The following is a 12,754-nucleotide window of genomic DNA, read 5'->3' as shown; positions in this document are numbered from 1 at the left end:
TGGATTGCAACCCTATGATCTACATTTTGACCAAGAAATTGCTAGGGGGCAAGTACTCTAAATGGATCGTTATTCTGCAGGATTTCGACTTGGAATTTGAGAAATCTAAGTCTAAGAAATCTTTAGTTTTCGCGGAGTTAATGTGTGACTTCTCGCGTGCTGACACAGAAACTGTGGTAGAGGAGCCCATTGCGGACGAATCCTTGTTTCTAATAAGCACTTTAGATCCGTGGTATGGGGATATCATCGTTTATCTCCAGACCCAATCCTTTCGGCCAGAAATTTCAAGGTCAGAACGTCGAAAAATTCGATTCCAGTCCCAACAATTCAGGATTATTGGAGATACTCTTTATCCCCGTGGGGCGGACTCTATTTTTCGACGTTGCTTAACTCACGAGGAAGCTGAAAGGGTTCTAAATGACTGTCACTCTGGAGCGTGTGGCGGTCATATGTCTGGGTTTGCCACAACCCAAAAGATATTGCACGCTGGCTACTTCTGGCCGTCTTTATTTAAAGATTGTATTACAGTAGTCCGAAAATGCCACAACTGCCAAATTTTTGATTGAAAGATGTGCGCTCCACCTACTCCTCTCCACCCTATAATTTCTGTTGGTCCTTTTGCCAAATGGGGTATCGATTTTATTACATGTAACCCTCACTCGGCCGGGGGGCATGCGTATATCATCCTTGTGGTAGATTATTTTACTAAGTGGGCCAAGGCGATGCCTACATTTGAGGCAGACAGCAAGACAGCTGCAATTTTCATGTTCAATCATATAATTGCTAGGTTTGGTGTCCTACAAGCAATAATCACTGATCATGGGCGTCATTTTCGAAACGTTATGATGACCGAACTTACAGGCCAGCTTGGTTTACGTCATGATAGTTCAACCCCTTATTATCCACAAGCTAATGGTCTGGTTGAATCCATCAACAAAGTTTTAGTTATCATGATCTGGCGAATCATTGGGATTCATCGGCCGAATTGGCACAACATGCTATTTTCAGTGCTTTGGGCATACCGAACTTCAGTAAAAAAATCAACAGGGTTCACTCCTTTCCAACTAGTCTATGGTTTGGAAGCCGTGTTACCTATTGAATGCGAAATCCCGTCACTGCAAATGGCCATCGAGTTACTTCCAACCACTTCTGAAGAGGAAAAACGTTTGTTATACTTGGCTCAATTAGATGAGAATCGACGTGATGCTGCATTGGCGATCGAGACTCACGCAAAACGAATGAAAGCTCAGTATGATCGAAATGTGACCCCTCGAAATTTTTCAGAAGGAGATCTAGTCTTAGTTTACGATCAAGCTAATGATAAATTAGGCGCTGGAAAATTCGTTCCTATGTGGCATGGTCCCTATGTTGTCAAGCGAAAGCTAGCCAAAGGGGCCTATGAATTGGTAGACTTTGACGGGGACTCTTTGGGTAAACCCAGAAATAGCCTTTACTTGAAGAGGTATTATGCTTAAAAGAATGGGTATGGAGATTTTTAGTTAGGATAGTTTTTCTTTCTAGCTAGTGTGTTTTAGTTTAAACAGTGTGCTTAGCTTAGAGAGTGTTTTTCGTCATTATTCCTGCTTATCTTGGTTTTACTCTTGATATTGCAGATGTCGATGCCTCTCCAAACATACATTGGTTTTGCTAATGGTGCTTGTCGTAATACACTGAACATCTCTTCCGCAGCTTCGGTTATCTATTCGCCCTCTGACGAGTTAGTATCTATGCATGGGGTAAGCCTCGGTCAAACAACCAACAACATTGCCAAGTATAGTGCAGTGATTGAGTTATTATCTGAATCTATTTCATTTGGGATTCGGAGTTGGATAGTGAGGTTAGATTCTGAACTTGTTGTATTACAGCTTAATAGAGTGTATGCCATTAGAAATCTAGTGTTATTAAGATTATTTTTGAGAGTGCGTCTCTTGGAACGTGAATTTGATTATATTGAATATCAGCATATTCCAAGATCTTTAAATACATTAGCAGATGCAATTGCTTCTCGAATGTTAAATAGACATTTGCAATAATCATACATGTAAATTTAAAACCATTCCATAACATGATTTACAAGATAAGCCGGTAATAGTGATATATATATATAGGAGTGTGTTTAAAAATACATTGTTCTCAATCATAGGTTGAAAAACACCTTATGATCGGCAAAAATGATAAGTACAAAAAACAAAAATGTCACATGTGCCCACAATAGGCGATCATCCTATCACTGGTGATGATCTCTATAAGAAACCACTGCATGGGCCACCTTGCAAAGGAACCTCCTAAAAGGTCCCGGGACTCCAATCACATAGTGTTGAAGTCGACGAGGAATGTCATCTATAGTGGTCTTCGAAATATCTCCTGTCAAGCGCTCGAGATGACCCTCCAACTCGGCCAAAACCTCTGTTGATTCGTCCTGTGGGGCTGGCATGGGTGCAACTGGTTACCTCCTCTCGTAAGGCCAGAGAGCGGTTGGTCGCTGTGGACCCACATCTGCATTTGAAATTTTTTACTATTAGTTTTGAGACGATGAAAAAAAAAAATTAAAATAGAAAAATGTTGAAAAGGATTTTACCTGACTCATCCCACTGCTCTCCTGGTGGAAGAACCATGTCTGGGTCACCACGAAAATCTATCCCAGAGTAAGGGAAGTCCTGAATAGAAAAGACCTGGTTTTCTAGCCATTGGAAATACTCAGGTTTGAATCGAGCAACCTCTGTCCTCTCGTTCGGGTGACGGGCCATAACTGCGACCCATCGCATCAGTTTGGGCTCTCGAGGAAGCCCAGCTCCAACAGTAAGGTGCTGCGGGATCAGCATAAGAACCCTCTCCAGGCCAAAACTCATGACCAAAGCCCCATAACCAAAGGTCTTTAGTCGTCCATTCTTGGCCCTGGTCAGTTGGCCTTTCACATTGGCCAACACGGCATCGCACCAGTTGAAGATGGTGCCTCGAAAGTAATCAACTACCATATGCATCTGGGATCCGGTGGCAATATGTAATGCGGCAGCTCCACAAAGTCTGGTGACAGTGAACGCAATCACCATGAGCTCAGGGCGGGATATGGTCTTTATGTCTATCCCTTTGTCTCTAGCCTGGCTGTTGCAGTACTCTAGCCTGAGGCTATCGACAGACTGGCCACCTGCCCTAGCCCCAAACAGAGTCAAGTCTTCACCTCTCTTAGGCAAACCAGTCAAGAAATATATGTCCGCCAGCTCGATTTTGAGCTGGTGGCCGCTAATGAAGAAGCACTGGTCCTGTACGCTCCATCTATCAACCATCCACTGTAAGAAATCCACCTGAGCCCTCATGCCAGGAATGGCCCAGAATTTGTACAAGCCGCACGCCCTCAAAGCATCAAGTGAAGGCTGATGATTCCATGTGGCAGCATCCACGTCCTCATGCTCTCGTTTATGCCAATCTAGCATGATGTACTCTCTGCATCAAGTATAAGGATAAATTAAATTGCTAGAAATTATTTTGATTGGTCCATTTTTGAGAATTTTTGGGTTAAAACCCCTTGCGATGGGGATCGCACCCTCTAGGTTAGATACAGTGTGTGGCACCACACTTTGTCTACATGGAGGGTGCGGACCCCGAGCTTTTTCCCAATGGAGAAAAAGTCGGAGTCCGCAGGCTAGCAGTGGTAAACCTACGGGCCCCCGCGCGTGGGTTTTATGCCTAAAAACCCTCCAAAAAATGAAATAAATGACTAAAACAAAAAATGAAGTGGTTAAAAATGAAGAGTGGGATGATGTGGATTACCTGGAGAAGATGGCGTTCGATTCTGACGGTTGGATTTTCCGCAATCTTCACGGGAAGTTTTCTGAGCAAAAGCACTATTTTCTCACCCAAACTCAAACGGTAAAAATGAATTGACAAAGGCCCTTTTTATAAGTTTTTTGAGTAAATAAATTGCAAATTTGTTTACGTTTCAGTTTAAAAAGGTATTTTTGCGACATTTTTATCTATTTCAAAGAGGTATGAGTAATGTTTGTGTTTTTGTGGAAGATAACAGATTATTCAGGCGAAATCTATCATTTTCGACGAAAAAACATTTAGAGTCACCTTTAAGCTCTTTTCTGACTCCTGAAACATGAAAAGATTGCCGAGTGTTTCTTTTAAACTCATTAAAGTGGAATTAAAAGACGGTCCACTTACAGCTCTTTTTTGACCATAAAAACATGAAATGATTGCCGGATTTTTGTCGTTTCAAATTTGATATCGGTTATAAAACGACGTGTCATTGATCGCTTTTTTACTTTTTCGGATCAAGGGCACTAATGACGAAAAGTTCTCCTTGGTCATAAAAGATCAAGCGGTTCTCTCAAGCATTATTTTATACTTTTTCAGGCTTGGGAGACACAAATTTATGAAAAAGGTCAACCCTGGAGTCTCCTTAAGTTTTTCAGACTCTCTAAAATTGAAAAACGCCGAGTTTCTCCTATACTGGACTCGTTAAAATTTCATAGTAAAGGACCTGTTCAATTACAAACAAGAACGAACCACTCCTTCTTAGGGTTCGAATTTAAACTAAGTTGGACTCATCCGAAGGATGAGCTTGTAATCAAGAAAATGTTATCCTCCTCAAGTTTGTATAAAATAAAGAGGTACTTGCCAGAAATGATGGGGGAAAAGAGAGAAAAATGAGTCTGTTTGTCATACTTTGTAACCACTCTTGAACACGACACTTTCATTCACCTGGGTTGGGAAAACCTTTGCCTAACAGTTGATCAAACCACTTTGAAAGTCTTCAGCAGGTTTCTAGGTATTAACTTTGGGTCAATCGTCCCCAAGCCATCTATCATGTCGTTATGTGTTCAAGAGGTCACTACCAATAAGCCATTCATCTGCAAAATATCTGTCATCCATCTTGACCATCCCTGAGTCAGTCCTTGCAACTAAATTTCTCCAACTTGATCTAGGATTTCGTGTTGTGGGCTTGCCTACGATGGATCGCTTTCTATCGACTTTAGCTCATTATCTAGAAAGATGATCTAGAAATCGTCACTACCTTGAGATCCGCATGCCTCAATGGCAGGTTTCTCGCCTTTGACGACAGTTTACATCATTGACTTTTGATCAAAGGATTCCGTGACATGTTCGACATCAACACATTTATTCGCATCTCATTGATTGTACTGGGTACTTTGAGAGCCATTGACATCACTGGTGGTTTCTCTCACACTTGTTAACAGTTTACATCATTGACTGGTAATCAAGTGGTTTCTACCATGTTCGACATCAACACATTCATTCGCATGGATAGAATTGTACTGTTTTGGGAAGTAGAAATGAAGACCCTGGATCTAGTTTCCACAATCCAGGCTGCCAGGAATTTTGTATTCATTATATAATGGACTATTCATAAACAGATGGTTGCGTCCATACTGTGTCCACATGAGTCTATACTTGTGATGTTTTACAAGATCATTCCTATATCAGAGCAGTAGTTAGTTTTTCTAGTCAGTTTTTATCTGAATATGGGAATGCCTACCTCAGCGATGATATGATCTCATATATATATCTTGCATTGAATGTTTTTACAGCTTCCAACCGGGCTCTCCACAAGATGATCCTTGAAATGATAAAGTACTTCACTCTTCCTAAATGATCAATGAAATCCTCATCTACTACAGACTTCGCACTTTAGGGGGCAATCTGTTACACAAAAATATCACCACCATGATTATTTGCAGTCAGTATGGGTCTATCATCACTTGTACTGTCCTCCTAAGCAAGTCTCAGACCTCAGCTCTTCAAATCAAGCTTTGAAAATGAGAGAAAGACATTAAAAATCAATGTAACTCTGGTTCCGCACTTTTTCTCACTGTCACTTGTGGTCCCACACCTTCTGTGTACAAAAACTGCGGACTTGCCCGCTCTTTCCCTAACGGTGTAGGTGCGGACCCCTGTGAAAGTCAAAAGGCGCAAGTTTTATCTTAAGAAACTCACTTTGGGTTAATTCTAGAGGTTTCTAGAAGGAATTTTGACGTGGATTGTTCGCTCTGAGGTGGTTCATGCATCCCAAAAGAGAAGGAGCTAATCGCTTGATGAGAGGAGCTATCCCTTTGAAGGAGGGCTTTATCCCTTTGAACGAGGACCTAGTAACCTCCCTCCATTGCACTATAAATACATGCATTGGGATGGTTGCTAGAGAGGTTAGAAGCTGAACATTTTTTAGGGTAAATGCTGGTGAAATCAAGACTTCCTAGTTGAGCTTAAGAGGAGAGATCACATACCTTTTTGGCTTCATTGGGGAGTGAGTCAAACTTGCCAAAGTAGAGGAGACTTCTTGTTGGACCCTGGGAGGAGCTTGTACAGTGTCAAGGCAAATGTTGTAAAGTTCTTCTTCTTTTGAATTAATACAATCAAACTCATTTTTCTCAACAAGTATTTCATGTTATTTGTTTCATGGACTCCTTGACTTTCATGTTAAATATCTTTTATGCAATTGGCTTTTTAGGTGCTATTTAATTTGTTTTCCTTGTTTGTGTTTGCAGATTCGTGACAAAGGAGCTCATTTGGATCGAAGGAGTGAGGGCATCCACAAGCTTGCGTTGGACCTAAGGTAGGCCCTAAAAACACGTGTTTTCCATTATTTATCAAATCATATTTAGAGACAGATAGTGTCTGGTTGGTTTTCTTGTCATTAGGTCTTCTTTAGATTCTAGGAAAGTCTATCTTGTCTGCAAGATCGACTTATTCCATGTGACAAAGCTCACTGGGTATCCTCATATCTTGGGAAGACCCTGGTTGGCTACTACCAATGCCTACATCAGCTATCGAGCTAGGAACATGACCATCAATAATGTGCATATGTCCAAACAGTTAATCCTCTATCCTCCTGCAAAACCCTTGCTAGAGCATGATCTACCTTTCTGGTTGGAGGAGGAGGACGAGGATGAAATCTATTCTACACCACTTTATTCATTAGAAACTACCATGGGGGGGAACCGCGAGATGAAGATGATGTCATTGAAAACTTAATTCAGAATCCACCCCCCAGTATCTTACCATTAGAGGACATAGTGAGAGAAACCCAAAAGAACCCCTTAACTAATCTCTGTGTGGCTAACCCGACGTCTCTCCATGTTAAGAATATAGAGTTCATCCCAGAAAGAACCTTGAAAACCAATCCATCCGTATCCACTTCCCAGGAGAAGGAGTTATGCAGCTTATTGAGAAAATGTTTAGATGCCTTCTCCTAGAGTTATAAGGAGGTGAAGGGAGTGCACCCTTTAGTATGCACTCATCATATATACATTAAGGAAGATTGCAAACTAGTTAGGCAGCCTCAAAGAAGGATGAATCTAGCACTTAAAGACATTGTTAAGGAAGAGTTGCAAAAATTACTCGATGCATGAGTCATCTACCCCATCTCTGACAGTGAATGGGTCTCTCCTTTGGTGCTAGTTCCAAAGAAAAATGGTAAGTGGAGAATCTGTATCGGCTATCGGGAATTTAAAAAATCCACTAAAAAGGACCATTTCCTTTGCCTTTCATAGATCAAGTGTTAGATGGTCTAGCGGGGATTTTTTTTTTCCTTCCTAGATGGGTTTAGCGGGTATAATCAGATTCAAATCAGCCTAGAATACCAAGATAAGACCACTTTCACTTGTCCTTGGGGTACCTTTGCATACTGGGTCCTTACTTTTGGTTTGTGCAATGCTCCAGCCACTTTTTAGAGAGCGGTATTGAGTATATTTTCTGAACTGGTTCATGATGTAGTAGAAATATATATGGATGATTTTGCTCCTTATGGTTCTGACTTTCAGGAAGCTTTATCTAACCTAGGAAAGGTTTTTGACAAGTGTATTGAGATGAACCCGTCCCTCAGTCTGAAAAAATGCAAATTTTTTATGACTGAAGGAACCATGCTAGGTCATGCAATATCTCAACAAGGATTGTAGGAGGACCCCAACAAAGTTTCCATCATCCAAAGGGTCCCACCTCCTCAAAAGGTGAGAGATGTTAGAAGTTTCCTAGGCTTAGCTGGGTAGTACCAAAGATTCATTAAAGATTTCAACAAGCTAGCCTCTTTGTTGTTTGGTCTTTTAGATAAATATGTCGAATTTATTTGGTCGAAAAACTGTAAAGAAGCCTTAGATACATTGAAGAGTAAACTTGTGACTGCCCCAATTTTGAGAGGCCCAAACTAAGACCTACCTTTCCGCTTTCACATAGAGGCCTCGAATAAAGCAATGAGATCATCCTTAGGACAAATTGATGAAAAGTTGCCTTATTCCATATATTTTATAAGAAAAAACTTGTCAAAGGCAGAGTTGAACTATACGGTAACCGAAAAGGAACTCCTAGCTGTAGTGCATTCCTTAAACAAATTCAGACATTATATCACAGGCTATCAAACCTTTGTTCACACTAATCATGTTATAATTAGATATTTAATGAACAAACCGGATGTAAATGCTTGCATTATTAGATGGTTTCTTTTACTGTAGTAATTTGATTTAACCATTGTTGATAAGCTTGGTAAAGAAAATGTTGTTGCTGACTTTTTGTCTAGAGTAAATTTATCTGCAAGTGAAGAACGAATGGTGGATGATCAAATGCCAGATGAACACCTGTTTTCTATCTTGATACTCTCTCCATGGTTTATTGATATAGAAAACTGCTTTGTTTCAACACAGTTCCCACCACATCTTTCCTCATAGGAGAAGAGCAATATAGTGAGGAAAAGCACCCCTTTCACCTGGATTGGGGCTAATATCTTCAAACTTTGCCCAGATCAGATCTTGAGAGGATGTGTCAGGGAGGAGGAAGTTTTTGACATCCTCCCGACTTGTCATGATGGGCCTTGTGGAGGCCCTTTTGCAGGGAAGAGAACTGCCTTCAAAATATTGCAAGCAAGTTACTATTGGCCCACTCTTCATTAATATGTGAGGAGATACAGCAACCAATGTGATCAGTGTGAAAGGATGGGGAAACCTACTCCAAATAATGAGATGCCCATGCAACCTCAAGTGACCTTTGAGCAATTTGAGAAGTGGGGCATGGACTTTGTGGGTCCTATCAATCCTCCTTCAAAACATAAGCAATACGTCATTGTGTGCACCAATTACCTGAAAAAATGGGCAGAAACAAAAGCAATCAAAGCAGCAATAGAGGAAAAAATCACTGAGTTTTTGAGAGAAAACATATTCTACAAGTTCGATTATCCAAGAGAATTGGTCACAGATAAAGGCAGTGAGTTCACTTCCAATTTGATTGAAGAACTGCTCACACATCATAAAATCAAGCACAGGACTTCCACCCCTTACCATCCACAAGCCAATGGGTAGGTGGAAGTCACTAACAAAGCTTTGGAAGGAATTTTGACCAAGATAGTCTGCAGCGGCAGAAAATATTGGGCGGATAGATTAGTTGAGGCCACATGGGCCTACAACACAACATGGAAGACCACCACAGGGTTCACACCCTATGAACTGGTCTATGGGAAGAAGGCTTTGCTGTCAATAGAATTTGAGTTCAATACACTAAGGATGGTAGCTCAACTGGACCTAGACCTCAACCATGCATAGAAGGAAAGATTACTCTAGCTCAATGGATTGGATGAACAAAGATTGCAGGCCCTTCTCCACACAGAGGTAGTTCAGCTTTAGAGGAAAATATGGTATGAAGAAAATATCAAGGAGAAGCAATTCCAAGAGGGAGATTGGGCACTGCTCTATGATTCAAGGTATAAATAATTCAAAGGAAAGTCGAGTACAAGATGGTTGGGACCCTACATTGTGGAAAAATGCAATGATAATGGTTTAGTTCTGATCAAAACCATTGATGAGGAAGCCATCCCCATGCTTGTCAATGGACATAGGTTGAAAATTTACAAGAAGCCCCTTTCCAAGTGAGAGTTCATTGAATATTTGAATAAGACAGTGATGGTAGTGGAGCATGTCTTAGCCTCCACTTTACCCACTCACTAAAGAAACAGAAAAGAGAAATAAAAAAATAAGGACTCAAGTGAAAACCTCCATGATGTGCTTGAGTCCCATCATTGGGTTGAAAACCTCTTCTAAGGCATCCTAGTGATGCCAAAAAACAAAAAAAAAAAGAGAAAAAAAAAATAGAATAAGATCCTTGGGTGAAAACCTCGTTGAGGCGCCCTAGTTGTTTAAAAAAAAAAAGAGAGAAAAAGAAGAAAAAGAAAATTGAATTTTAATGTGCATTGCAGGTTTAGGGAGAAAGAGAAGATGCCACAGAGCCCTGATACTCACACGAGCACCTATTTCATCTCCTCTACACTCTTCTCCCTCATTTCTAACCTTTCTTCCACCCCACTGTGCTATTTTTTTTTTAGAAACTGTGTGTTCTACAGGAGGCCCTGTGTTTTCTACAAGAGGCTCTTGTAGGAATTACAGAGAGGCTGAAATGGTTCCAAAAAGTAGTTTGAGGGGCTGGGAAGATTTATGAAGAACATGTAAACCCTCCTACAACTATCAACCCTCCTTGCCATCCATTCCACACCTACCTCACATCATCATCATCATTTTTTTCCTTCCTGTCACAGAAAAAAAAACAGAAAACCAATTTTTAGTAAAAAGGAAAAAACAAAAATAAGAGAGGAAGAAGCACCTCAAATCTCACCTGCAGATTACCTAGTACCTCTCCATCTTTGTCAGCATCTTTGGCATCATCCTCACAGCCCCAACACAAAATAAAAGCTGAAATTTCAAAGGGAGAAGGAGTTACAGGAGCTCCTATAGGAATTCCTGTAGCGACTGATCCCATTAAAATCAAGCCACAATAGCATAAGAAGTGCAACCACGAGGATTGAAGGAGACATCTGAAGCTTAGATCTGGCCAGAGGATACTTGCACAAGACAAACAACCACACATCAGGAAGTAGAGAGCATGCAGCAAGGGAATATAAGCATGTAGCAGTAAAATGAGCCAAAATACCTCACAACACATACATTCGACTCACAGGTAAGCGACTAACACACTCCTCTGTTTTCTTTTTTGTAATTGAAATGTATGCATGAGAAAAAAAGATGGTTGAGGTTGAATGAGAAAAGGTGGCCAATTAACTTGGCCACCTTCATCTAGTTGACTGCACTCATCTGAAGATGTCACCCACACGTGCGCATAGTCAACTCAAAGAAAGATCCCAAGGACAGGTAGTGGAGGGTATGCAAACTCCGATGCAATGATGAGAGGTGATTGCAGGAAGAAACCATCATGACAAGGCAGGTGGGGACCAATGGTCCAAATACGACCAACGTACATTTCTGCTAGCTCACCCCCATCACCGGAAATATCTAAAGGAAGTAATAAGTACTCTCCTCGAAACACTCTCACCACCTTTTATTTCATTCTATCCTTGTCCACTTAGCTACAATAAGCTCCTTGTCACCTCACAGCCTCAAAACTATCGTTCTTCATCGCTCTCATCCATCTTCCTTCTATTGGCATTTTGTTAGAGTCGGTCTGGTCATCCCTCCATTAGAGATCAAAACTCTTTTTGCATTTCATGTTTAGGTGTCCCATCTCGCTTGATCAATTGCATTCTGTTAGGAGCATGCCATAAATCTACCGGAAGGGCTTTTTTCATTCATCCCCCTCATGCTTTACACTACTGGCTCAGGTCTCGTCATCAAAATCAAGTCTTAAAAGTCATTTGTAGTCCTGTTTCAGTTTCTAGATCATAACAGTCATTTTAGTCATTAGGTCCAGGGTTAGTCAAGCTGTGTCTTCACAAAGTCTAATAAAGCCAACAGGCCAGAGGGAGGTCCTTGATAAGTTGTTATTTCAAATCTTTTTATCATCGTATAGATGGATTATGACTTTTCTTCAAAACTCTGTTTTGAAGACAAGTCGACATTTTGTTATTTGTAATAATTTTCAAAAATTTTCAGTTCTTGAATTATTCAAGCACATCCCTGGTCTCCTTTGCCAAATTCCATGATAACTATCCCTGCAAAAAATTGCTAAGAAATTCATCATTTCAACCAAAAATCAAGGAGGAAACAAAAAGTCAGAGTTCTATTAATTGTGAAAAAGTGTCAATTGCAAAACATTACAAAAATGGGTTTTGGAGAACCAAAAATCAAACTGATGTCTTTATAAAGGTTTTTCCATGAAGATGATAGTCATTCTGCATGCCAAGGTTGGAGAAAAGCATTTCAAGGTGAATTTGGGTGAGCAGTGCATGTTTTGGAGAGAAATCATTTGCAACTAACTGGTGCGGCGCACATAACAGGTGGCGCGATGCACTCGAAGCGCACGACGCACTGGGAGTTTTCGCCCAATGTAATTTTGAACGGGCGCAGTGCACAGAGAGCACCCGATGCACTGGGTTCTTGGCGTGATGCATATAGTCCAAAGCCCGATATTACATGAAACTTCACCAATTTGCTTATACTTTGCGTGGATTTGCCAGGTAGGCTTGCTATCTTGATGTTGCATCAAAATTTATGATAAGATATGGTGGTGTAAGGGTGATAAAGGTTGAAACAAAAATTCAACCCTCTTTCTATAAACACAAACAAATTTGCTGCCAGGGTTTCAGAGCTTATAGTTTTGCCACCAAAATCATTTCTCCTTCCCCTTGTTCCCTTATCTTCACCAATCCCTAATTCCCTATCACCTAAATTCATTACTCCCTTCTCCTACATACTCTATCCCAAATCCTCTAACCTCACACCTCAAAACCTATACAACTAATCACAAACCCTAAACCCTATTCCCATACATCAATCCCTCAAACCCTCTCCCATATTTCCCTATTAAA

The sequence above is a fragment of the Pinus tabuliformis genome, chromosome 4_1 (assembly GCF_031772625.1).
Source record: "Pinus tabuliformis cultivar Carrire ecotype Pingquan chromosome 4_1, CPIR1, whole genome shotgun sequence".
Lineage (NCBI taxonomy): Eukaryota > Viridiplantae > Streptophyta > Pinopsida > Pinales > Pinaceae > Pinus > Pinus tabuliformis.
The sequence above is the reverse complement of the archived record's forward strand: the minus strand, read 5'-3'. Positions refer to the sequence as shown.